General features: G+C 36.8%; 1 long non-coding RNA gene across 1 annotated transcript in view; it reads left to right on the plus strand.

Annotated features, from left to right (window-relative positions):
* The window catches only part of LOC309797127, an 877,962-nt gene that overhangs the window by 41,659 nt on the left and 808,990 nt on the right, over positions 1-27,313 (plus strand). Inside the window, exon 2 of the long non-coding RNA XR_014292551.1 lies at positions 3,992-4,114. This is a non-coding gene — a long non-coding RNA (uncharacterized lncRNA). The remainder of the gene's footprint in view (positions 1-3,991; positions 4,115-27,313) is intronic.

Here is a 27,313-nt window from a genome sequence, read left to right on the forward strand (position 1 = left end):
GATCAAATAATGATGTTTATTTTTAATTGAACCTGCTTAAATGTTGATAGGGAGACCTCAGTAAAAATAGAGATGGTCAAATGATATTAGAAGGTTGAGTAATTAACAAAGAGAGGTCTGTGAAGAGGTCACAAGGGGTAGGATTCTGACCAGAGGAGGAGGAGTAAGCATTGTGCTTACAAGGAAAAAGGGAAAGATAACTTCATATGTAAATAAATTTGCAGGTAGAGGCTAGGTAGCTGATGTTATTCCCATCACTTGTCAAAACATATAGGACTATACAATATTGAAAATACTCAAGAAATTTATCAAAAACATCATATGCACCTGTTTTGGAAATGGGATTTAATGTTTTTGTTTTTGTTTCATTCATAATTTCAGTGAAAATCATTACTCATTAAAATAACCCTGCAAATGTATATGTATGTTTTTGTAATGTCCATCTATATTTACTGTTATAGTGTCATTTTATCACTTTTCACATTTAATTTTTTGGCCCCCATATGTCTTCCAAAGATACAGTCCTAAGAGAAAGAGTTTTACACATAAGTAAGAGGCAGCATACTCCTCTAGTTTTTATTTCATCTCTTTTAAATCCTTGTCACTTCATTAATTGCATTTCTTTGAAAAGGTATGCATAGTTTTTGCTACATTAAGTTGTTATTTGTGCATTCTGCATAGCACTTCTGTTTGGCAGTGTATGTTGTGTTTAACCCTTGTCCCTTTAGAACTTACTTAGCCTACAAAAGAGACTACCAGAAGACATAGTTTCTTGACCTAGTTTTCCCCTAATGCCAGGCATTTGTTTACCATCTTCACGGTTTTGTTCATACCTGTTGTATCACCTCTACCATCATTTACTTCACATTTTTCTTTGAATCAGCCCATGACTAATATCTCCACTTACTTTTATTTTGTTCTAGGCAGTACTACCTAGATATCGCAGTTTTGTTGTGCTAGCTATGGTTTTAGAATATGAATACGTACTATATATAATATATACAAAGGCATATAACTATAAAAAAGTAGCGTAACAAACCAACAGGGAGATATTTGGGGTGGAATGTTTTTCTTTTCAAATAAACTGGATGGCGTGGCATCCTGCCTATTTCATTTACTAATGGGATCTATGATTTCTCTCTCCTTACTTTTTCTACCATCTACCTTAATTCATAAATGACTAGACTGGATATAACATGTTTATGTTTTGAAGTAAGCCATTTTAAAGCCTTTCTTAGCACTAGCAAATAGGCATTTTTATAAAGGAAAGAGTGCTTAACACCATCTCATTTTATATAAAAAGTCAAAATGATATGTTTAAGACAGTATCCCAATTTTGAAGGATTGTTTGCCAAGGATAATTTATTGATTCTAAAGCATTAAAAAAAGGATCAGATATCAGATTTTTTCAATTTTAAGCAAAATTGATATTTGGAGTTGAAAAGAGAAAGTGTTATTACAGAGTAGATTTTCTTGTGCAACTGATACTAACAACAAGGATACAGATATCCAAGACTGAAAGAAAATTCTTTGGCCATAAAACGCCATCAACAGAATCCCTGCTGTAAATCATAGTAGAGATTTTCCAAGTCTCACCAAACACACAAAGACCATTTCTAACCATTTTATCTGAAATACTGTATCAGATTAATGGAGGTGTCATATTCAAATGTGTTAGCTATTGGAGTTTGCACTGTGGCCTTACAAATTTCAGGACTGAGATGAAGGTCCTTTGAGTTTGCTAGGGAGACAGCATGATACAGTATAACAAGTGTTGAATCTGAAAGTTAGTAACCAGTGTTATCTTACATCACTTCAGCATTGTTTTTGATTAGTTAGTTTTGTTGATTATAAAATGGGAACAATAATGATTCTTCTCTAGGTATTTTGTAACATAAATGATAAGATGTATATGCAACAGTTCTGTAAAGTACTACACATCTATACGTTTTCAGTGCTCTGATAATAGTATTTAGCCTTTCTTTGGATGTGGTAATAGACTTGCAAATTTGCAAGAGACTTTCCCAAGGAGTAGCTTTGCCAACTTCCCACAGCTGTGCACCAGACCTACTGACTTGTTTTCACCAACTTTCATTGCTACCTAGCTTTTAAAGTGTACTACTTTTGCTATGGAACAAAGCCTACATACTTTTACTCATTCAATACAAATTTATCGCTCACCTATCCTGTGAAAGAATGTGCTAGGTGCTAAAGTTTCAAAGGTGAACGTAATGAAATATTGTTTTCAAAAAGGTCAGGATATAGTCATGGAGATAAAGTCATAAACAATTTCAGTGCATTGAGTTCAGGAAAATGAAAGTAAACCACACTGTTGCTATGGGAAAACAGAGGCCTAGGCCACTCAACCTAGGCTGGTTAGGGAAATCTTCCTGGAGGAGGTAAGATCTGAACTTCATCTACTGTGTATGTATCAAATACAGTTCTAAGCGCTTGAGATATATGGTAAGCAAAATTGGGATCGTTCCTGCCTTTAGCACTTATATTCTATCAGGAGAGACAGACAGTCTGATAATCGCTCAAATAAATATAAAATCACAACCATGGTAATTGATGCAAAGGAGAGGTACCTAGTACTAGGAGACCTTGTAATAGGCATTTTTGTTTTAGTTTCAAGTTCGGTTGGGGGAAGTCTTCCCTCATAGAGTAACTGAGATCTAAAGGATGAATAGGAGTTGATTGGTTTAGGTTGGGCCATAGACTGATTCCAGGCAGAAGAAATAACATATTTAGGAGGGAATGTAGCCATTGGAGTCTTTGAGAAGAACCCAATATATAGCAGCCCTTTCACTGTCTAGGTTTAGAGTAAATTCAGGAGAGAAAGAAAAGGTAAAGGAGTCGGACATAAAGTATCATCTTTATTAATGACAAAGTTGTTATTGGAGAATGTTGCATATGTGTGAGAGTCAAATTCACTTCCTGTTATTGAATACCAGGATTAGTCAGATTTACTTGCCTAGTTAAAAAAGATTGTAGACTACTTATGGTCTCCACAGAAGAGAAGCCTTTTAGGATATTTACAACACGAAGAAACAGAGCATGACTTGAACATTGTGTAGGGTGAGTGGAAAGAGTATGTAGAAGGGAAAGGTTGAAGATAATAGAAATGGGGATGAATGATGAACCAAAGTTCTGGAGGAGGCAGGTGGACAGGGACTGGACTAGTGTGAGAAGCGCGAAGGGTCCAGGGCAGAGAGTTTAGGGACACACTCATTCTCAGCATCGTTCAAGTAAAGGGTTGGTATCTGAAAGTGAGTGCTGCTTAAGTCTTGTGCCCAGCGCACCTCTCTTGCCTTATCCTAGTCCTTGTCCTGCTGAAGGGCCTGAGAGTGAAAGCAGAGAGGAGGTGCTGGCCCTGAGAAAGAGCAAGGATATGTCATCCTCTGAGACTGGAATAACGACGTGGGAATGGAGATGTATGCAGATAATGGAATAGTGTACAAGAAGTTAAGGGAGAATAGATTGGATGGTCTCATGTTTCATGATGATGAACTAGGAAACGAAGTCAGCAGCTTAAAATGAGTATGGAGTGTGAGAGCCGTGCATATTTAGAGCATGTTGACAAAGGAGGAGGGGTACTCAACATGCAGGCCTTTGTTAAGACTGAAAATCAGTCTGTACCACTGATTATGTCCACTTGTGTATAGCTGCCTGGGTTCATGAATGGCAGAGGCATGATATAGCACCAGTCCAGGGAGGAGGTCAGTCCAGGGAAGAGGTTTTACAAAGTGAGTATGATGGTGGATAGGAGTAAAAGGTGCTGGTGAGAGAGGAGTTCAGGTGATAAACCTTGGGAACCAGGTATTTTGTAGAGACAGGAGAGGCCAGTAGGGTGATAATTGACTGCGAGAAAATAGTAAGATCAAGGGAGACAATAATGGTCTCAGTGAAGCTGAAGAAGAGAGAGGTGGCTGGAGTCGGGTTGGGTGTATAAGATCTGAGAACACCAGTGATTTATTTGTATTCTTTTCAGCAGATGAGTCTGTTCCAGATTGTTTCTGAGTGAAGTCCTAGATGCAGATGGCTGTGGATGTATAGCAGTGAAAGTCAATGAAGTGTAAAAGATGAAGGAACTGAGAAGCTCAGTGGCTGCATGGTAAGTCCACACAAACCGTGAATTGCCCTAAGATGATGGATGGATTGGATTGCACATATTGTAATCCTCATTCCAAATGGCTGGTGAATATTAGTGCCTCAGGAGGAGGCCTGTAGATGACAGTAATGAGTGGGGTTAGAGCATGATTCAGTGATGTAGCATGAGTTTCAAAGAAGCAAAGCCTTTTTGTAAAAAAAAATATGAGTGTAAAAATATGTGGAATGTTGGATAATAAGCAGGCTCTGATTAAGAAAGCTTCAGAGGAATGGTGTCCTCCAAGGAAAGTCAGGTTTCAGTTGACTTCAGTGAAGAATTTGAGTATGTAGGGGATGTAGGACCATACCACTGAATGAGGCTCATAGAGGACTTGGTGGAAAGTTTTTTTATTTTTTTTTTTGAGTGGGAGGGAGTTCTTGTGTCATTGAGAGAAGTACAGAGTAGTATGGAAAGAAGAGTAATAGGGATGTATGTGGACTCTATTATCACAATGACTTGGCTTAAATCCTAGCTCCACCAGTTAAAAGCCCTGTAATCGTAAACAAGTTATTAACCTGAGTTCCTTGTTTGTAAAATGGAGTTATAATATATGCAGCTCATAGGATTATTGTAAAGAGTAACAGATTAATGCATGTTTACTGCTTAGCATGTAGTAAGTGGTAAATAAAAGTTATTATAAGGATCAGTTATTATTATTATTATTATTATAAGGATCAATAAGGAGATGGCCAAAGATAATAGAGACATGAGGCCTAGTGGCATTAACTGACTTCAGTTCTAAGTTATAATTAGAAGCCTGGGGATGTTTGCATCGTGGTCTAGTATGAGATTCTTAGGCCAGCACTTTGGAGAATGGTGATGGGGCATCAGTGGACATGCCAGAGCTGCCAGTCTGGTTCACTGGCTTTTCTCCTAGTTGAAGTCATATCTAGGTGAAGACTTAGGGAGTATGAAGAAAGATTAATTAATTGCCATTTAAAATATGTTCTATTATTATTCTGTGGTTATGGCTAAGTAGAATTGTTTTCTTCACAAGGATTCACTGGGGTTCTAAGCCACAGAAGTGAAGAACTTCTGAGATCTATCATGTGTTGATTCTGTTTCCAAAGGAAGTAGTGCAAATACGTAGTTCCCTTAGTCTCGGGAAGTGGAGTGCTTCAATTCCAAAAAATATTTCTTGAACGCTTTCTATGTGCTTAGTATTGATAGCTCTGCTAGATCCTAGCATTATTAGGAGTATATATTACTCACTTTTGATATCCTTCTGTGAAAACCCTGAGTTCTGCTACAGTGTCTGATGGAGAATAAGAAGCAGCAAATCCACTAATTTTGAAAGATATTCTCAGCTTAGAATTAAATCAAATAGAATAGAAAAATCTCCCTCCAGTGTCAGGTTTGAGCTGTATGACCTAAACCCCTAAACTCTTAGCCTTATCTACCATCTCCTTCCTCTATCTTTAAATACTTTTTATTTCTTTTTAATTATGAAATATAACAAAGATGGAGAAAAGTATAGAGGAGAATATTAATAGCTAATACTCCTCCTAGTGTTGACTTTGTACCAGGCACTGTTCTATGTGCTTAACATGTATCAACTCATTTAATCTATAAAACAATGCTACGAGATAGGTTGTTACTATTATTCCTATTTTGTAGATAAAAAAACAGTCTCAGAGAGATAAATATGTAAACAAATATGTAATTTATCCAGGATCGCACAGCTAGTAGGCTTAACTGCTTACACTATACTGCTTTTCATGTGTCATCTTTAACAAGTCTTAACATCTTGCATATTTGCTTCAGATCTTTCTTATGGAAAAAAATTACAGAATAAAGTTCAAGTTCCCTTGTCAAGTACTCCTACCCATTTCCTCCTTTTTTGTCTTCCCAAAGGTAACCACTATCTTGAATTCAGTGTTTATCAATTCCATGGATGATTCTACAAGTTTTCTATATATATATTTATGCACAAAGAATACATAAATTATTTTGCAGACTTTTTATAGTTTGTTTTTTACTCTTAACATTTTTGAGATGTAGCCTTATTGATATATAGAGTTGGAGGCTGTTCATTTTTAGAATACTCCAGTGAACATATACTGTACCTATTCTGTTTATACTGTACCTATTCTTCTATTCCTATCCCTTGCCCATTTTTCTGTTTATTTTACAAGATTTTTAAAGTTTCGCTTTTTTATATCCATCTACTCTTATTTCACTCATCCTATTGTCAGTAATTTCTTTTTTTAAATGAATGTAATTGCTTTGTCTTTTTGATCACCCTAAAAATACTTACGTTAAAGTCTTTCTCTAATTCAGAGATCAGCAAACTTTTTCTGTAAAAGACCAGACAGTAAATATTGTAGGATTTGTGGGTCAGACTCTGTTACAAGTACTGAACCCTGCCATAGTAGTGCAATAGGAGCCAGAGACCATACGTACATGAATGGGCATGGCTGTGTTCCAATAAAACTTTATTTACAACAACAGGCATTAAGCTGGATTTAGCATGAGGGCCACTGGAATGACTGTGCTCTACAACTAATTTCATCTGGAGTAAATTCCTGTTCAGATGGTTGATTTTATTGATTAGTCTTAGCAATATATGTCTCTGTGTATTTTAGATTTTGGTTTCTCTTTAAGGGGAACCTTTTTTTCCCCAACAATTGGCTCCACCCAGTCACAGAGGCCTCTACTCCAGTCCAAAGTCATGTGATTTCTGTGATATCTCACCCTGACAAAAGAGGTGATACCCCTTTCCTCTAGACTATTTATGTTATATATAATTCTGTCATTGAATATATTATACTCTGTTTCTGGCAGGGGAGAGAGGTCGGGGGAGGAATTAAACACATTTTTTTCTAGGATGTTTTTAATTCCTTGGGAACAGGGTCTGTGTATTATTTCTGTATGCCTAGTACTAGCAAAACATTTGCTGGACCATTTGGTATATTTTTCATTATGCGTTTTAGAGGAATGTAAATTTAAAGAAAACAATAAAATTTAGTCAAAATACTTGATTTAAAAAGGTTTCTCACCTTCCAATATTATACACTGTTAACTGTGAAGTAGAGAACCTTAAAAGATATTTATAGACTCTTACTTTCTTGCTACTTGGTTAATGAGAATTGACCTAAAATGCGTTCTTCCAATAAGGAGTATTCTGACAGACTCTTAAAGAAACTTAATTAGGGTCAAGACTCTTCCTTTAGTATAATAACAGTGATTATAATTAATAATTGTACATACATTTTATCTAAATACAATTTGTACCCATTTACTTGAGAACCCTTGTACACAGAAAAATTGCGTGAAAAGTTAGAGAAGTCTCAGAAGAGTTTCAAGTGAAGTGATTAGCACTGAGGACATAATTGAGAGGCTGTTAAAGGGAATATTTCAAAGAAATGCCTTTCAAATGAAAGTCTTTATTATATAGTAGTTAATGTTATTTTCTGACCTAAAAAAATCATTGAAGGCTTGCTTGTATGCGGTTGATTATCAATTTGCTGATTAGGTTTAATTGCTCATAATTTGTATTCTTTCTCTGCTTAATGCCAATGTCATGCAGTGGACCTTGCCTATTTTTAAGTGGTTTTCACATCAGAATTTCTCTTTTATATTTTGTTAAAGATATTCCACTTCTCTTTCTCTATCTGTTATTATATTTTAAGTTAAAGGCTGCACTATTATTTTACAGCAATGTGATCACAAGTTGAAGAGTTTGTGCAAAATTTAAGAAACCATTTGATAAAGAGTTTTAAAGTGGCACCATTCTGGAGTTTAGGGTCTTTCCTTATTTTGTCATTTCAGTTGAGGCCGTCCTGTATTTATTGTAGTCAACACATGTAAGTTATGTATGTGATCTATATGTGTCTCTGACCAAAGGGTAAAATGTAGAGTATCAATGTGCATTCTCACCCTTGAGGAAACCCCATTATTTTAGAGAAAAAAAGCCAACCCCATGTTATAGTCATTTTTGACTCCAGGGGGCAGTGTAAAATAAGAAATGATAAGGCCTTACCTAGTTGCAGTTTATATTTAATGTAATTATCAAAGCCAGAGGGAAATGATGGATTTTATGAAGCCAACCAGGATTTCACTGCGTAAGTTATATCATTCTGAGATGGCTCTTTAGATGTAGGATCCAGAGTGTCCATTTGAATCCTCATATGGAGGCTAATAACGGCTTTCCTGCCATATTTCAGTGTTCTCATCTGCAATCCTTTTATGATTTTAACCCAGACAATGTGGTCCTCTAAAGACTTGTTAAAAAAAAATTCTCTGTATTTCAAATGAACCTTTCCTATGTGTAAACATGAACAGGCAGGCTCACACATACACATATCCCATAGACAGCCAGAGAGATAAGAAGCCGTTAGCATACCATTATGGCTATATACTTAAGCAGCTGATATACTGAAATGGTGGTAACAGAAGCTGTTTATTGAGTGTTACTCAATAGCAGGCACTGTGCTAGGAGTTTTGTATATTAAACCTCATTTAACTTTGTCATAAAATCTTATTTTTACAGATAAGGAAATTGAATCTCAGTAATTTACACAATGACTGCCAGCTAGCAAATGGCTCATGAGGATTCAAATACACATGTTCTTTTTATTATGGTAACCTATATGCCTATACCCTACATAACACATACTTTGTTCAAGAAGTAATAAATACCAGTTGGAAACAGATTTTATGATCCCATTCTGTGTGTCTGTTTTAGTGCCACAGCAGTTAATTTAAAAGATGCTCAGTTTTTCTTTGAGAAGGACAATTTTACCACTTGAGTATTTTCTCTTTCTTGCTAAAAATCACATCTAATGAATTTTAAGAGGCTACCTTGCCCAACTCCTAAAACAGTTCTGGCCTCACAGCATAGGTTCTGGTTGTGCAGGCTAGATTTCGTTAAGTCATATTAGAAAGACATGTAAAGAACATTTTTGGCTAAAGAAGCAAGGAATTAATATTTGGCCTTTACTATCCTATGATCAGTTCATTGCACATCCTGCCTTATCTACTTCACAGAAGAACGCTAGGGACATCTGAGAGGATAAGCACTTGCAGTTCTTTTTATTAAAAAAAATAAGCAAACAAACTGAGCTCTGCCTTCATTTATGCCTTTACATTACCAAAGATTACATACAATTATAATGTGTGCAGAATGGATTAAATTAGGAATTAAGATTCATTAATGGTGATTGCAAATCCCTGAAGATCATGGGGGCTTAAGGTAACCAATATTGATAAATGTTGTAAAATACTTATCAGTGCTTAGAATGATACATTGTTAGACCTGTTATAGATCATAAAGTTCACTTACTCTAACTCCCTCCTTTCTGATGTGGAAATTGACCCATAAACAAGCTTTAAATTGCTGATATGTGTGCAATGTGTATCACACATTTATAAAAGTAAACATTATTATAACACCATTTTGTAAGAGGCACTGCTTACATGACCTTGACAATCCAGCCTTCTAACCTGGATTATAATCACTAGTTACATATTACTAGTCTAGATATATGTGTAACAGGAAAATTTGAAGGGGCTCTTAAACTTGTAACTTATAAAGCCAATAAAATGAGAATAAAGCAATGTTCAGGTATTAGCTTATAATTCCCATTCCCCAAGTACTGAAACCCTGAGGAAGATAAGGCTCCCTTCTTTGCTCCTTAAATCTTTCTCAGATTCTTTATCCAGGGTACTGCTTAGCATCTTTTTGGATCTCACACTTTGGGGATAGTCTCATTGGCTATCCTGGAATGATCTCTTTCTTGTAGTAGAACCTTAATTAGTAATTACAGAGGAGTCTTGGTCTCTTTAGCATCTGGAATTGTTTAAAGTTCAGATTTTTAATTAAGAATTCTTCCTCAATTGATTCTAAAGAATGCTGTTTTACTCTAAATTGGATCGGCAAGATGACTTCTCATTACGCAGGAAATGGCTTATCTCTGTATATGTGTGGGTCTGCACATTTCTCCTTCTCTGAACCTTTCCCTCTACTGCTAGTGAGTTCTCCCTGCTGAGGCAGTTGATTGGAGGGTGGTAGGATGATTATATTCCTTGAATTTTTGTGAGTAGCCCGAAATCTAGATTGGGATCTGATCTACAAAAGTATCTTACAGTGGAAAGAGGCATAGACACTGTAGTACTTTATATAAATGCAATTCCATGTCCTCTGGCTATAGCAGACCTGAAATTTACTTTTGTAACCATTTCATTTCTAGTTTGTCTAATAAACATTAGGATTTGACCATTCACAATTAAGTTTATTTTTAATATCAGCTGAATAAACAAAAGCATTCAGAAGGGAACTCCTGTGTCTTCTCACCACCTAATCACCCAGGTAACTTGTCTGTATGCACATATTCCCTATCGTCTGTCCAAGTACAATAGAAATACCATCATTCCTATAAAAGGACCTCTTTTCCACTTATACCCTGTATCCCATTGCTTCTTGCATATTCAAGAATGGTTTGACCCTCAACCAACTCCTCTCTCCTGCATCATAATTTTCTCATTCTCTGCTGGATTGCTCTCAGCAGCAAACAAATATGCTCTGACATCTTCCATTTTAAAATTAAACTTTTCATCCCTTGCTTCTAAGTCCTGTCTTTCCTTAATATCAAAATTTGCATGTTTGTATTTATCTCCACAATCACCATTATCTCTTCAGCTGCCACACATTTAGGCTTGTGTTCCCTCTGCTCAAGGTCCTCAACAGCCTCCATGGTGCTGAATGCAATGATTAACGTTCAGTTATTCCATAGAGCTGGCCAAGCCCTCTGTAAAACTCATCTCCTCTTGCCTCCTGTGACATCAGACTATCCAGCTTTTACCCCTACCTCGCTGGCCACTGTTTCTGTCTCCTTTATGTGCTCTTCTTCCTCTTTCTAATTTGTACATTTTGGAGTGTGCAGGGCTTCATCCTTGGGCTTCGCCCTCACACCCCAGCTACACTCACTCTTCAGTTCTATGACTACATTCTACCTATATTGTTGCCATTTCCTAATTTATATTTTTAACTTGAATTCTTCCCAAGTTCCATTCTTATATTTTAAGCTGCCTACATGTCATCTCTACTTGGAGAACTTTCTTATATTTAACATGGCCAAAAGGGAAGTTTTGATCCCTTACCTTTCACTGTCACCCCACAACTACTCCTCGCCTATTCTTAGCCATTTCAGTAATAAGCATGACCATTCATGCAGTTGCTCAAACCAAAATATTAGGTGTCATCCTTGGTTCCTCTCTTTCCCTCATCCTCTATATCCAATCCATAGCAAGTCCTGCAGGTTCTCTCTTGTCTCTGTCTCTCTGTGTTTCTGTATCTCTGTTTCTCTTTCTGTCTCTATATATCGATCTATCTATGTAATCTTTCAAACTTGTGCCTTTCTCTCCATTTCTACTATATGTCACTCTAGTCCAAAACACCGTCGTTTATATCTTGAGCTTAACTAGTCCCCTTGTTTCTTTTCACAGTGAAAGTGATCTTGGTAGAACATAAGGCAGATAATGCTGCTTTTCTGCTTAAAACTCTCTGGTGGCTTCCCATGACTCTTAGGATAAAATCCAAACTTCTTACCATGGCCGACAAAGCCTTGTATGATCTAGCTCTTGTCTGCCTCTCTTAAGCATTCCCTATTGCTTACTTTGCCATGCTGGCCTTCCTTTCATTTCTCCAATATACCAAGCTACTTTCTACCTTGGATTTTTGTACTTCCTGTATGCTCTTCTGGGAATTATTTTCCTTAAGATTTTAATAGGCTTACTTCTTCCCTCTTAGCCTCAGCACCTTGTGAAGTTGCATCTCTCTTACCTGTTACTCTCTATCATATTATGCTGTTACTTAAAAAAAAAATCTTCCTGGCACTCATCTCTGAAGTTATCTTAGCTATTTGTATATTTTCTAAAATGCTCTATCAAAACCCACTAAGCTCCATGAGAAGAGGATATCACTATATCCCTTGACCTAGAACAGTGTCTGGCTAAAGTAGCTGCACAGTATTTGTTAGATGATTTAATTTTGCATGATTTTCAAGCTATTTGAGTTTTTCCTTTTTTATGAAGAAGTATAACTGAACGCCAGATATCTCACAGTTTGATGTAAATTTGATGCTATATGTTAAAATATTTCCCAAAATGTGGTCTGCATTTGTTCATTTTATCTGTTCAAAAGTAATATGTTTTTTTAAATGCTTCACAGATGGTTAGTTAACATTTTGTTGATATAATTTCAGTGTTACAGAGCAACTGCCTATGTTGTTTGCTTGCTTTACATTTTGTCTGAATAACACAGGTTGCTGTATGACTACACACACACACATACACATACACACTATTGAGTACTGGCTATGCTTGTTAATAAAGAGATTTTTTTGAAAATTTGCCATTTCATTATGAAAAATTTTAAATATATAAGAAAGTTGAAAAAACGTGTATAATCAACATGTACATACCCATCACTTCGATTCTAATACTAACATTTTACTATACCCGATTTGTCACATATCTATCCATATATCCGTCTTTCTTTCCAAATAGATATATTTTTTAAGACTTTTTAAAATTTATTTTATTGCAGTATAGTTGATTTACAACGTTGTGTTAAAGGACTTAATGTGTTTAAGAGAGTGAATATTTTCTAAGTTCTTTAATTTCAATCAGAGATGAAGCAAGTTGCTCTGTATTTTGGCTTCCAAAGCATTAGAATGGAATCTTATGATGTATTAAACCACTGTACATTTGACTCTTAAAATTCAAAATAGCCAAAAATTAAAACTGTGCCTTGAAACTGGTACTCATAGAAAGTGACAGATATGTCATGGTGGATGATGAAGGAACTGGGTTAAAATGAGCTCTAGCCTTTAATTGAAGATGTTTAGTCTAAACTAGAAGCAATGGGAAATCTAAACTTGTAATTAATAAAACTGTTAGAAAAATAACCACAGTTGACTTCATTCTTCTCTTGAACATTGATGGTCATTGTTTCTTTTTCCCCATTGTTTAATGTCTGTTTCACTGCTTATTGACACTTGTAGTAGTGAGTAGTAAGGGGGAAGTATAAATGACAATATCCAAATTGATTTGTCATGTGATGAGATAATGAAATATTTTATTGCTAGTTAATTCATAGAATCATAGAGTATTGATGACTAAAATCATACATAGAATGTTGGAACCAGAAGGTCTGTCACAGATCACCTAGTCCAATCTCCTCATTTTACTAATGGGAAAACTGAGGACCCAAGAAGGGAAAGCAACTTTTTCAAGGTCACATTTTCCTGAATTGTGCATAACTGGAACACTAAACTAGTATGTCTAGAAGCTTCCTTCCTTCTCTACTTGCAGAAAGGCATGAAGAAAGATTTCACATTCCTGGCCTACACGATCACTTGGGTTCTTCCAGTTTTGACATTTGTTCATTATCTGATTGGACTTCAATTGCAACCTGTCATGTTCTATATTTTTAAATTGCATTTATAACATTTTAAATGACAGTAGTACTTAGGGTTCAATTAGCAATAGAAATTACTAGTTTAATGGACAGTGAGTTTCTGTTTAATTTACATATTCTTTTGGTTTGTTCCTACTTGAAGCTTTTCTAGTTTTCATGAGTTATGAAGATGTGACAAAAGAAAAAAGCTTTAAGTACTATCAGAGGGGAATCTAGGTTTTGTGGGCCTAAAGTTCATACAACTGGGGTATCAAAATACAAAATTAAGGGCAAGAAAGAATATTCTAAAGGGCCTATGTAAGTGAGGAGCCCTGAAATTTAAGAAGCTTCTTTAACTTTACTGTGACCTACCTCTGAAATCCAGAACAGATAAATTAGCTAGGTGAATAAATATTTTTTATTGCACAGGGAAGGGACAAAAGGGAGCTAATATTGTCTAAGTACCTACTGTGTAACTGGCATTATGCTAAGCACTTTACACAAAGTATCTTATTTAAGCCTGAACAAAACTACGAGGCTGATATTATATATGAGCTATGTTTCATAAGTTAGGTATGTCTAATAAATGGCAAAAACAGGGTTTGAACCTAGGTCTTTCTGATTCCAAAACCTGTGCACACTCCACCATACCCTTATATGAGAACAGCTGTTATCACAAAGCTCTGTTAATTATATTAAATATAGAAATGCGATCAAATGTAGATATTGACAGCAGAGGGCTCCCATTCATAAAGGATAAGAGAAGTACTCAAATAATGATAAATTCAAGACAGAATGTTTTATTTGCCACAAGAAATGTTTCAAGATAGAACCATAACCATCTTTGCCAATGGTGGGAGGATTCTAAGAAATATAAACATAAAACAGCTTTTTTGTTTTCCGAGCACTGCTTTTAACTATGCTCTTTCCATCCCCCATTCCGTCCCTTAGCAACACCTTTAGTAGATTCCATTAATTTGTGGCCATTTTCATTTACTCCAGTTTTGTTCAATTCATTGTAAAAATTCAAAAACCTTTCCCATCTTCTGTTCCAGTGCAGACCGAAGCTGCGACCCTGGCTGCTTGGAGACTAGTCTGGGTGGTAGCAAGTGCCTCGGGGTGGGGGGCTCAGTGTCACCTGGTTCTGAAATGCATTCATTCTACCTCATTCCTTTCCCCAAAGCAATTCCTTTGGTGTTGGGGACAGGGAAGCGGGAATAGTGGGCACAGAGCCCTTCTCACATTATTTACTGGTCACCGTCTGTGGCTGGGGACCGCAGTTTGTCCAGTTTGGTAGCCTCTGCTGCTGTGTGATCTTTGCATAAGTGAAGTGTGTGGCTTTCTTGAGGTACTGTTCACCTTCATCCCAGCTACTTCTATCACTGAATATTACCTCAGAAAGGAGCGGTTGTGTCATTCTTCAGCTTCTCCAGGTGGAGAGGCATCTTATTTGCGCATCTCTCTAGATAGCCCTACAACTTCTACCCTTTGTGTTGAGGTTCTCTTCTAAGTCCTCCAGGGCCCATCACTGAGAGGGTTTCTCCCATATTCTTCCAAGGCATACCTTGCCATAATCTCTTTTTGCCCTGCTGGTGTAGGCAACTCCAGCAGGCCTTCTCCCTTTAGAAACATCTATACCAGAAAAGGATATGTTTCCATGTTTTCGTATGCTTCCTAAAACGTATCAGGCTCTCCCAAGAACTGTCTCACCGTTCTCCTGACTCATGGCATTATCACGTTGACATTGCAGGCTCATCCAGGAAGTGAGAAACATCTCATCTTCTTGCAGGCAGCCCTGGTCTCTCTGAATGATTCTCTTGAAGCTGTCCCTTGGCCTCGCTCAGCCTGTGTTAATGACAGAAAGCACACCAGTCACTCTCCCATAAGGAGAGGAAGAAGTAATTTCCAACTAGAAACACTGTACAACTCACAAAACTAGTGATTCTCCCCTTCACACTCCTTATATAGACCTGAGGAGGAGTGAGGTATCTGCCACCAGTTGTTACCTAGTCACTTAGAAATGGTTCATATTCAGCTTTGGGCCTTAGTCACTAGCATTCTGTTTAGGATTATTTGGACTAGTGAGGGAAAGCTGCCTAGCACGTATGATAGTTGCAATAGCTCTCTGGTTTTTAGAACCTGTAGGAATAGTGATAGAACTATTGTGATTAAACCTGTATAACTGAAAAACAAATGAAGTATCATTAGTTTGTTTGTTCATTTGTATAGTTAAGAATTTGGATTCTGGAGTTCAAAAGACCTAGATTCATGTGTCAACTTAGGAACATTAGTTAGCACTAAGTTTATATTCAGAATAAATTTTGAAAAGTTTCTTAAAGGTCCTTTTCCTAACAGGCATTTATATTAGCTACACAGACCATAGAATGTGCTATAGACTTAATATTTGTGTCCTCTAAAAGTTCATATGTTGGAACCTCATTCCAAATGTGATATTTGGAGGTGGGACCTTTGAGAAGTGGTTCAGTCATGAAGGTGGACCCCTCATGAGTGAGATTAGTGCCTCTGTAAAAAAGACCCCAGAGAGATTCCTCACCCTTCTGCCATGTGAGAGTGTAGCAATAAGGTGGTCATCTATGAGCCAGGAAGATGGTCCTCAGCAGACACTGAGTTTACGGTTGGATTGATGAGAAATACACACACCTTAGCATTTTCTGGTAACATTCCTCTGCTCCAGGAGTCAGTAAAAATTTTCTGTAAAGAGTCAGAGAGTAAATATTCTAGGCTTTGTAGTTGCATATTCTTTATTTTTGACAACCCTTTAAAATAGTTAAAAACCATTAATAGTTAACAGAGTGTGCAAAAATAGGATTTGTGGGATGTAGTTTGCCAGCTCTGTAAAGATAAAGAGAAATTCTAAGAAACATGAATGCAGAAAGAATAAATTACCTAGAAAGGAAAAAATAATCAGATTGGAATTGGATTTCTCATTTGCAATGCTGAAACTGGAAAGCTCTTGAAAAGCATCTACAGACTACTGATCAAAAAGCACCACAACAAGTAGTACTCTTAAACTAAAGCAAAAGGATCCTTTGCCACAGACCTTGGTCTTTATTTATTTTTTATTTTTTTGCGCTACGCTGGCCTCTCACTGTTGTGTCCTCTCCCGTTGTGGAGCACAGGCTCCGGATGCGCAGGCTCAGCGGCCATGGCTCATGGGCCCAGCCGCTCTGCGGCATGTGGGATCTTCCCAGACCAGGGCACGAACCCGTGTCCCCTGCATCGGCAGGCGGACTCTCAACCACTGCGCCACCAGGGAAGCCCAAACGTTGGTCTTTAAAGTGGCCACTCTGGCCTTCCTATAGCTATGACCCTCTGCACAGGGCAGTGATTCTAATTAGTCAAGTGCCCATGCTGTGCCACCACTTTCTGGTATAGAACTGGAGTCAACAAATTATTTTGCGGTGTGTCTTTACAGGCCATTAGAAAGGTATGCTTATTAAGGTAGGATACAAGAACATGTTTAATGATTTATTAGCTTGGTTTACAGCTTTTAAATATTTAGATATATGGTGTGTAAACCTCTGTTTTTATCCTTATTCCCACACCCACAAATGTTAGAAGAATGCCTGACCATAACCCAAGAATCATACTCCAGCCATGGTATCAATGATATGTCAAAGATGTAATAAAACAAAGGTATTTGGAAATATGTGAGAATTTCGAGATTATGTTATCCATGAACATGATATGAGGACAATACTTGAATGAAAAAAAAATTTCTAACCGAATACTAAAGAAACCAAAAGAGAAACCTCAAGAGAGAAGAGAGGAAAGGGAGAGAACACCATGCTGAGTAAGGCTTTATAGGAACAAATAGAATAGGTTAGACAGAAAGTTTGGAATATGTGCCTTAAGGGCAAAATAAGGGCTCTAGAGGTAGGATATAATATAAGGGAAATTTGAATAATTGCTAAACTATCTTAACAAAACTTAAAACCTGGGAATAGGGAAAGGACAAAATAAATATCTTTCAAAGTTCTTTTTGCAGTTGTGGTGGTGGTAGTGCTGTGGGAATAGCTAGAAAAAGTGAAGAACATGAAGTATTCTAAAGGCCTCAAGTTATTGAAGAGGGGGTAATTATGGAGGACATGGGAAATATGGGAATATTCTGTAGGACAGTTTTGGAAATGCTGCTTCAGTCATGTTTAATGTGAATGTATTGATATTGCCCTCTGGTAGATACATTATAATGACTCCTTGGTTCTGTGTCTTTATTAATTACACAATTAAGGTACCTTGTCACATTGTTTACCGTTATTTAATACCCCCAAATTGTTTGGAAATTATGATATAGGAATTTCTGTTCTTCTCATGCATATTCTTTTGATTTGGTGAGTGCTAGATATTGCCATCTTGATAATACCTCTGTCAAATATTCCTTGTACATTTTTGGTGCCAGTGTTGATAGATTTTTGAGATTTAAGTTTATCTTTTCCTTCTTCCACACCGCCACCCCCTACAATTTTCAAGGATCACCATGACTCTATATTTAGTGGACTATACTTTTTCAGACACTGAACAACACTTTTCCTTTTCTTAAGTCGAGCTTGTACAAGCTGACAGTTTAATCCAGATACTGTGTAATCCTTTGAATTCAAAGCTTGGACACTGTTGGAAGAAAGAAATACAGGTTTTCTATCATCTCAGTCAAAAGACAGAATTGAAAAAGAAAATGTTGAACTGTAAGTATTTTCAGTCTTTTGCTGAATGCTGTCAGGTTAGGAAAGGTGCACAAGTATTTTGATAACTGACTTAGATGTTTTCAAGGACTCAGAAGATGGGATTTAGAGATTGTTCATTTAACAGGCATTGATTAACATAGTTTCACGAGATAGCCAGTAGTGACAACTTTTGTGAGCAGTGATTTCATTTTTATAGTATTTCAGACTCTGAATGCAAAGCTCCAAATAATATGGAATCATAGAATCTCAAGAAACAACTGTCTCCGTCAGGATGAGCTAGAGTATGCTGCAGGAACAAACGGCCCCCACATCTTAGTGACTTAAAGCAAGAAAGTTCATGCCTCACTCACCCTACAGATCCTCCATGGGATGGCTCAGGGTTCTGCTCCTACATTGTCTTCCCTCTAGAATCCTGGCTGTTGAAACAGCCACTATCTGGAATGTTGTCGAGTGCTGTGGCAAAGGGGAAAAGTGTGTGTAAAGGCTCTCAAAGCTTCCATTCAGCTCAGCAATGAAGTGTGTCACTTTTGCTCACATGGCACAGGCCAAAGCAAATCACATGGCCACACCTAATTTCTAATGGGTGGAGAAGTGCAAGCAATCTGTGCTCACAAGGATAGGCATAATCTTGTGAAGAGCCCTAAGACTTACCGCACAGCTCTTCAAAAGGCCATCCAGTCTAAACCTGAACAAAGTTCTAGTTTTGCTATGGCTAGTTTGTACATTCACACACACTCTCCAAAATCATATACTCATACAGTTACACTGTATCAGCATTCTTTTTTATCAAAGTATAGTTGATGTACAATATTACATAAGTTACAGGAGTACAGTATAATGATTCACAATTTTTAAAGGTTATACTCCATTTATAGTTATTATAAAATATTAGCTATATTCCCCATGTTGTCCAATATACCCTTGTGGCTTATTTTATACCTAATAGTTTGTACCTCCCTCTCCCGCATCCCTCTATTGCCCCTCCCGCCTTTCCTCTCCCTGATAGTAATCACTAGTTTGTTCTCTGTATCTGTGAGTCTGTATCTTCTTTGTTATATTCACTAGTTTATTGTATTTTTTAGATTCCACATATAAGTGATATCATACAGTATTTGTCTTTCTTTCTGTGTCTGACTTATTTCACTTAGAATAAGTATTAGAATTCTTTACCTATGAGCAGGGACATAAATTTGAGTAACCAGCCCAACATGTAATTATTTGTTTAGACTGAACAATCTACAGGTTTGTACCAGGATGTGTGTGTGTGTGTCTGTGTGCGTGTGTGTCTGTGTGTGTGTGATTTTCTGAATTAAATACATCTTACAGAATACTGTTGTTTAACACAAATGATGGTTACCATAGAAAAGGGAACAAGGAAGACCCAGTCTTCAAATATCCTATACATATTTTTTGATGATGTCCCAGAAGCTATGACCAAATGTTTAAGGGTAGGAATGTTGAGTGAAATAAGGGTAAGGAGAGAATATTTGGAACACATTTCTAATCTTTATAAACCAGGATTTGTGTGTATGAAAGATGGTTTGATTCAGGATAAATTTATTTCTATTTTATTTGTATTGCATTAGTCTGCAACATTCATTATTTATCTAAATTATGTATTTGTAAATCACAGTAATATTACAGAATTAAACATTTTCTTTTTTTCTTTCCTTTATTATTCTTTAAAAAAATAAATTTCCCCCTCCCCTCACCCTCCACCTCTGGTAACCAAAAGTCTGATCTCTTTTTCTATGAGTTTGGGTTTTTTTTTGTTTTCTGGTTTTTGTTTTTGATTGCACATATGAGTGAGATTATACAGTATTTGGTCTCTTTGTCTGACTTATGTCACATAGCATAATGACTTCAGGGTCCATTCATGTTGTCACAAATGGTAGGATTTCCTCATTTTTTATGGCAGAATAATATTCTACTATATATGTGTGTGTGTGTGTGTGTATATAGATACACACACACACACACACACACACATATATATATATACACCACAACTTCTTTATCTGTTCATTTGTCAGTGGATACTTTGTTTCCATGTCTTGGCTATTATTTAGAAATAATGCTGCTATGAACATGGGGGTGTAGATATCTTTTCAAGTTAGTGTTTTCATTTCCTTTGGATATTCCAGAAGTAGAATTGCTAGATCATATGCTGGTTCCATTTTTAATTTTTTGAGAATCCTCCATACTGTTTTCCACAGTGGCTGTACCAATCTACAGTTCCACCAACAGTGCACAAGGATTCCCTTCTCTCCACATCCATGCCAGCATTTGTTATCTCTTGTCTTTTTGATGATGGCCATTCTAACAGGTGTGAAGTGATATCTCATTGTGGTTTTAATTTGCATTTCTCCGATGATTAATGATGTTGAGCATCTTTTCATGTTCCTGTTGGCCTTTCATTTATCTTCTTTGGAGAAATGTCTGTTGAGGTCTTTTGCCCATTTAAAAAATTGGGTTATGTATTTTTGCTATGGAGTTGTATGATTTCTTTATATATTTGGATATTAAACCCTTATGAGATACATGGTTTGCAAATATTTTTCCATTCCATTGGTTGTCTTTTTACTTTTTTTTTTTACATCTTTATTGGAGTATAATTGCTTTACAATGGTGTCTTAGTTTCTGCTTTATAACAAAGTGAATCAGTTATACATATACATATGTTCCCGTATCTCTTCCCTCTTGCGTCTCCCTCCCTCCCACCCTCCCTATCCCACCCCTCTAGGTGGTCACAAAACACCGAGCTGATCTCCCTGTGCTATGCAGCTGCTTCCCACTAGCTATCTATTTTACGTTTGGTAGTGTATATATGTCCATGCCTCTCTCTCACTTTGTCACAGCTTACCCTTCCCCCTCCCCATATCGTTAAGTCCATTCTCTAGTAGGTCTGTGTCTTTATTCCTGTCTTACCCCTAGGTTCTTCATGACATTTTTTTTCTTAAATTCCATATATATGTGTTAGCATACGGTATTTGTCTTTCTCTTTCTGACTTACTTCACTCTGTATGACAGACTCTAGGTCTATCCACCTCATTACAAATAACTCAATTTCGTTTCTTTTTATGGCTGAGTAATTGCTGATGGTTTCTTTTGCTGTGTAGAAGCTTTTTAGTTTTAGATAGTCCCACTTGTTTATTCTTCCTTTTGTTCCTTGTGCTTTAGGTGTCAAATTAAACATTTTAAACACTACCGTGCTGAAATATGGAAATTAGTGAACATCTTTTATAAGCCAGTTTGAAGATGTTAAAAGAAGAAAGTAAACTAAAAATATGTGAAGAGTACAGATTCTTAAGTCCTCATAATTTAAAACCTGATACTTCTCAAGATATATTTTTGGAGCATCTCAAATATTAGTACTAGGGGCACTTATGGAATAGTTTTCCTTTGAGACAGTCCTACAGCCTAGATAAGGTCACACAGAGCCAGAGGTAAGCTTTCCAGTTTTTTCAAGTTTTTTTTTCCTTCAGAAAACATCTGGCAACTTCTTTCAAAGTCAGTATTAACAGTTAAAATGCTCACTCCCAGGCTCCTCAGTCACCTTGAATTAGAAAATAAAAATGACCTTAGTTTTTGAAAGGTATGCAGAGAGGGTGTAGAGAAAAGGGAACCCTCCTACTCTGTTGATGGGAATGCAAACTGGTACAGCCACTATGGAGAACAGTATGGAGGTTTCTTAAAACCTAAAAATAGAGCTACCATATGATCCAGCAATCCCACTCCTGGGCATATATCCAGAGAAAACCATAATTCGAAAAGATACATGTGCCCCAATGTTCATTGCAGCACTATTAATAATAGCCAGGACGTGGAAGCAACCTAAATGTCCATCAATGGAGGAATGGATAAGGAAGATGTGGTACATATATGCAATGGAATATTATTCGGCCATAAAAAAGAACAAATTAATGCCATTTGCAGCAACATGGATGGACCTGGAGATTGTCATACAGAGTGAAGTCAGTCAAGCAGAGAAAGACAAATATCATATGATATTGCTTATATGTGGAATCTAAAAAAAGGCTACAAATGAACTTATCTACAAAACAGAAATAGAGTTACAGATGTAGAAAATAAATTTATGGTTACGGGGGTGGAAGGGGGGGAGGGATAAATTGGAAGATTGGGATTGACACATACACACTACTATATATAAAATAGGTAACTAATAAGGACCTACTGTATAGCACAGCGAGCTCTACTCAATATTCTGGAATGGCCCATATGGGAAAAGAATCTAAAAAAGAGTGGATATATGTATATGTATAACTGATTCACTTTGCTGTACAGCAGAAACTAACATGACGTTGTAAATCAACTATACCCCAATAAAATGTTTTTTAAAAAGAATGCATCCGAGGAGACTGACATCAGTATCGTGGTTGAAACGCTCCCAGAACAGTGATGCTAAATGTGGGGTGTATGATTTTTAAGTCCAAATTTGAGCCTCTTCTGTTTCAGCTCCCCTGCTTCTAGAAAGTAGAGTGTATCAGGTTCATACTGCCTCTTGATGGGGATAAGGAATAGGATATTTTTTGTTTCCATATCCTGAAGCTCCTTGGCCTGCTGTGATCCTAAGCTGATCTTGGTCCAGTGTGTTCCTGAATGTCTTGCTCAGCTTCTCTCATGCTCATTTTGAGTATTTTCTGGTTTTGCCTTTTTGGGGGATGTAAATTACCAAATCCTGTGCACACCTATTTTGCAACATGGAACCTAATATTTAAATGATATCAAAATAAGCTTATTTCATTTTATGTAAAAACCAATCTAACAGTGAGTATTTGTTTCCATTTTAAAAGTGAGAAAACTGAGAGTCAGAGAGATTTAGTGACTTGTCCAAGAAGAGTTAATATTTGCACCAAAGTCTCTCTTCTTTCAAAACCTGTGGTTTTTCCCTGCACCATGATGCCTCCCTAAAGAAAGAACACCCTATACAGAGATCATTGTTCCCAGGAGCTCTAAGCACTTAATGATAAATTTCTCATTAACCCTCATAACACCTAATATAGCAAGAATTCTAACCACTTAACAGCTAGCAAAAGTAAGGCTCAGAGATAATACTATTATCACTGTGTTAGCAAGAGAAGTTGTATTGTTAAATGCAAAAAGAAGCAGATAACACAGCTTTAGAAAGTATACTCTTAAAACACTTCAGCAATTGATTAATAATACCATGATTTGGAACAAGTATTCACTAAAACTCATTAGTTTTTGTGGTCTAAACACCTATACTGATAATCCTTTCAAAAGATTTTTATTTGTCTCTTTGGTATTACTAAGCATACTTCCTTTCTAATAGCCCAAGATTGCACTGAAGAGTGTAATTAATGGAATGAAGAAAATGTACTCAATAATTCAAAATTTATTGATACTATTTCATCTAGAATGGTGGCATTGAATATAACCTTGATTATCTTTTTTATCTTTTAGTTGAACAGTAAAAAACATAAGACATGCTTGTTATTACACTTTTAAACATTTTGGTGAAATATAGCAGTTCAGTAATTGAAAACACAGCACTTCATTACAGTGAGGTTAGTTTTTCTGGTTTAACTCCTTTTCCTCTTATGCTATAGAATTAATAGAGCTGAATTGTTAAATGAGTATGTGTAAAGTGTTCACACTGACCAACTTTTGCACCTAAACAGAAGATTAGACCCCTGCTCACACCTCTCATATACTTACACCCTCCTACCTCAGTCAGTTCAGTTGACACTTGAACAACGTGGGGGTTAGGGGTGCTGACCCTCTGAGCAGTCAAAAATCCACGTATAGTTTATAGTCAGTCTTCTGTATCCTTGGTTCCTCCATATTTGAGGTTCCTTCACAACTGTGGTTCTGCATCCAAGGATGCAACCAACCATGGATTTAACTAACTGCAAAGTTTGTGGTACTGTAGTATTTACTATGGAAAAAAAATGGACTCGTGTGGTTCAAACCCTTGCTCAAGGGTCAGCTGTAGTCACATTCTGACTAACTGGCCAAATACGATCTGTGATCAATTTACCCAATGCAGAGAGATGTTGGTACTCTGACTCTAAAAGCATGTACCTCTGATTCTAACTTTTCCAGTGAGTGTTGTTTCAGAGGCAGAACTGTCAGCAAGTCATTGAGCATGTCTTACCCACAAGGCTGTTGTGGGACTGGTGTCAGCTGATTATTATGCATCCCTTACTCTCACTTATCTTTCTTCTTACAGGATTTTAATGGCTGTATGCTTTCTGTAGCACTAAAGTGTATTCTCCACAAGTGCCTACTTTGTCTTTACCTGGCGACATTGGCTCTACCGGGGATAACTCTGGGAACGTATAGTATTCCTAGGTGTCAGGAAGACATAACCTCAATGAGAGACTGGAATATAAGGCAATAGTGGAAGATGTGTGTTATAAGTAAAGAATTCATAAGGCTACTATTAGTAGAAACTATTTACAGTAGCTTAAACAAATAGCAGTTAGTTTTTTTCACAAAATAAGAAGCATGGAGGTAGGCAATTCTTGGTATTGGTTTAGTTTTGCATTAATATAAGTATAGATAAGTAGAAATATGAATTGATCACGTCTTCAGTGAATCTACATCCCATTCAGAATTAAGTCTGAATGCATGAACATCTCATATCATGTTCAGGCTTTCCCATGTAAGCAGTCTCATCCTTTTTTAACCAGTCACCGTCTACTCCCATACACTAACACTTCAGCCATATCAAACTACGTAAAGGAACAGATTTGCCACATTTTCTCATGTCTGTGTTCCTTTTATTCATGTTCACGCTACTTGTAACGTTCTCTATGCCCATCTGTGGTGAGATTTGTCTTATTTCAACCTAGCCATTGTCTCTTCTAGGAAAAGCCTTATTTGACCTCATCACACTCATTGTAATCTACATTTATCTCAATCCTAGCCTTTATTTCAGTGTATTATAATTGCTTTCTTACATGTCTGTATCTTCCATTCAACTGAGCAAATTGAGGGCACAGACTTTGCCTTGTTTATCTTTGTATTTCAAGTGCTTTCCATAATGTCAGTGTACAGTAGGATCACAATAAATGTTGAATGAATACACAATCACTTGATGAGCCTGAGCTTGATTTTCCATGCTGAGGAGTAGGACCATCTTGCCCATAATGCTTAGTGTCTTTTATGTAGTGTAGCTTCATAGATACCATTCCTTGCTCCTTCTCTGTAAACTGAAGTCAGGGTGTGGAAATTGCTTCTAAAGCTGTATCAACAGCTAGCAGCACAGCTGCTGTGGCATCTGGAGGATACACTATTTGCCCACAGGAAGAATATTTTTTCCTTGGTGCCTAGAAAGTACAAGTTGCTTCTACCTTAATACTTCAAAAAGGGGAACAATCAATTTGTTGATGATAGCAAAATAAAGCATGGTCTCAGGTGTTTAAAGTGTAATGATTTTAGAAAACCCATGCTAAAAAGTTACACATAATTTTTTTTTTGATAGGAAGGGGAGTATCCTGGATTGAAACCAGGAGTATAAAATCACTTTAAGTAAAAAAAAAACACTGGTGAAATCTGAATGAAGTCTAGAGACAATGTTGGTGTCATAGTTTTAACAAATGTTCCATCATATTGTAAGATGTTAACAATAAGGGAACTAGATAAGGAGTATGTGGAAGTCTGTACTATCTTTGCAACTTTTTGTGAATCTAAATGTATTCCAAGAAAAGACTTATGTTTAAAAAATAGGGAGAGGTTGCACACCAGTGTGAATATACTCGATGTCACAGAACACTTAAAAATGGTTAAAATGGTAAATTTTATATTACGTGTATTTTACCACAATAAAAGAAAATGAGAGAAGTAGGCATGCTGGGGGAGAGGAATAGTAAGGGGAATAAGACATCTTGTTTTAAGCATTCTTTGCATTTCTGCAGCATTCGAGGTGCTGTACTAGAAATAAAAAGGTGTTTTATCTCCACTGTTACTGATGAATCCACCAAGGTTGCCTGAGTTTAAGTAGTATCATATCCAGGCCCTACTCGGGCCTGCTTTAATCCATGCTTAAGAGAGAGGCCCTGGAATGTATATTTTTAGAAAAGTGGTTCAGATGAGTCCAGAGATCAGCCAAGTTTGAGAACCACTGCTCTAAGGTTTTATATCCACTGCTTTTATGATACTATTTCTCTTATCTTGAAGATGAAAGCAGTCAGTGTAGGATCTTCTTTAATGTGGACCCTCAGAACTGGAAAGACTCTTACAGCCAAAGCCATGAATACTGCAGTGAAGCTAGCAGAGCAAGGTAGAAGGAGAAATGTCATGGAACTGGATCAAATATCATACTTTATGTAAAGCTCCAAATCGAGAAGGGTAATTCTAATTCCCCTGAAAAGTTCTCGATTGTGTATTATAGACTGAACTTAGCTCCGCAACATCAGTCTCCTGATTCCTCCTCACTCTCCTGACTTCTAAATTGTGGAAAGTACCAGGTTCACTCTTGGACCTCTGTTGTTATTTATACTCATTCCACTGGAGATCTCTCTCAGTAACTTAATTTTAAATTCTGTCTATTCACTGCTGTTTCCTAGATTTATACCGCCAGGCTGGAGCTCTCTCCCAAACTCCATATTAATATATCCAACTGCCTCCTTGACATCTCCACTTAGATATCTAATATGCCCAACTGAACTGCTGATCTTCTCCCCTAGACAAGCTCCTCCTGTGGTTTTCTCCATCTGAGTTAATGGCGAATCTTTCTAGTTTCTCAGGCCAAAAACCTGTAGTGATTTTTTAACACTCTCTTTTTCTCCCACTGCACATAATATCTTTTACAAATCTTCCTAACTAGTCTTACCCTCTTCAGCCTAACATCCACACTGTGGCAGAGTAAAGTTTTAGAAAATATAAATTTCATCACAGTATTTTGCTGTTGAAAATAATGTCTCCATTCTTTAACATGCCATTCAATGGGCTACATGGCGTGCCCCCCCCTTACCTCTCACTTCAGTCCTCCTCTTCCCCCAAATCCTATACTCCAACTCTACTGACGTACTTGTAATTACCTTAAGCCTAACAGGTGCATCAGGAAATCAT

Source organism: Mesoplodon mirus, assembly GCF_964341445.2.
Source record: "Mesoplodon mirus genome assembly, chromosome: X".
In the NCBI taxonomy this organism is placed as follows: domain Eukaryota; kingdom Metazoa; phylum Chordata; class Mammalia; order Artiodactyla; family Ziphiidae; genus Mesoplodon; species Mesoplodon mirus.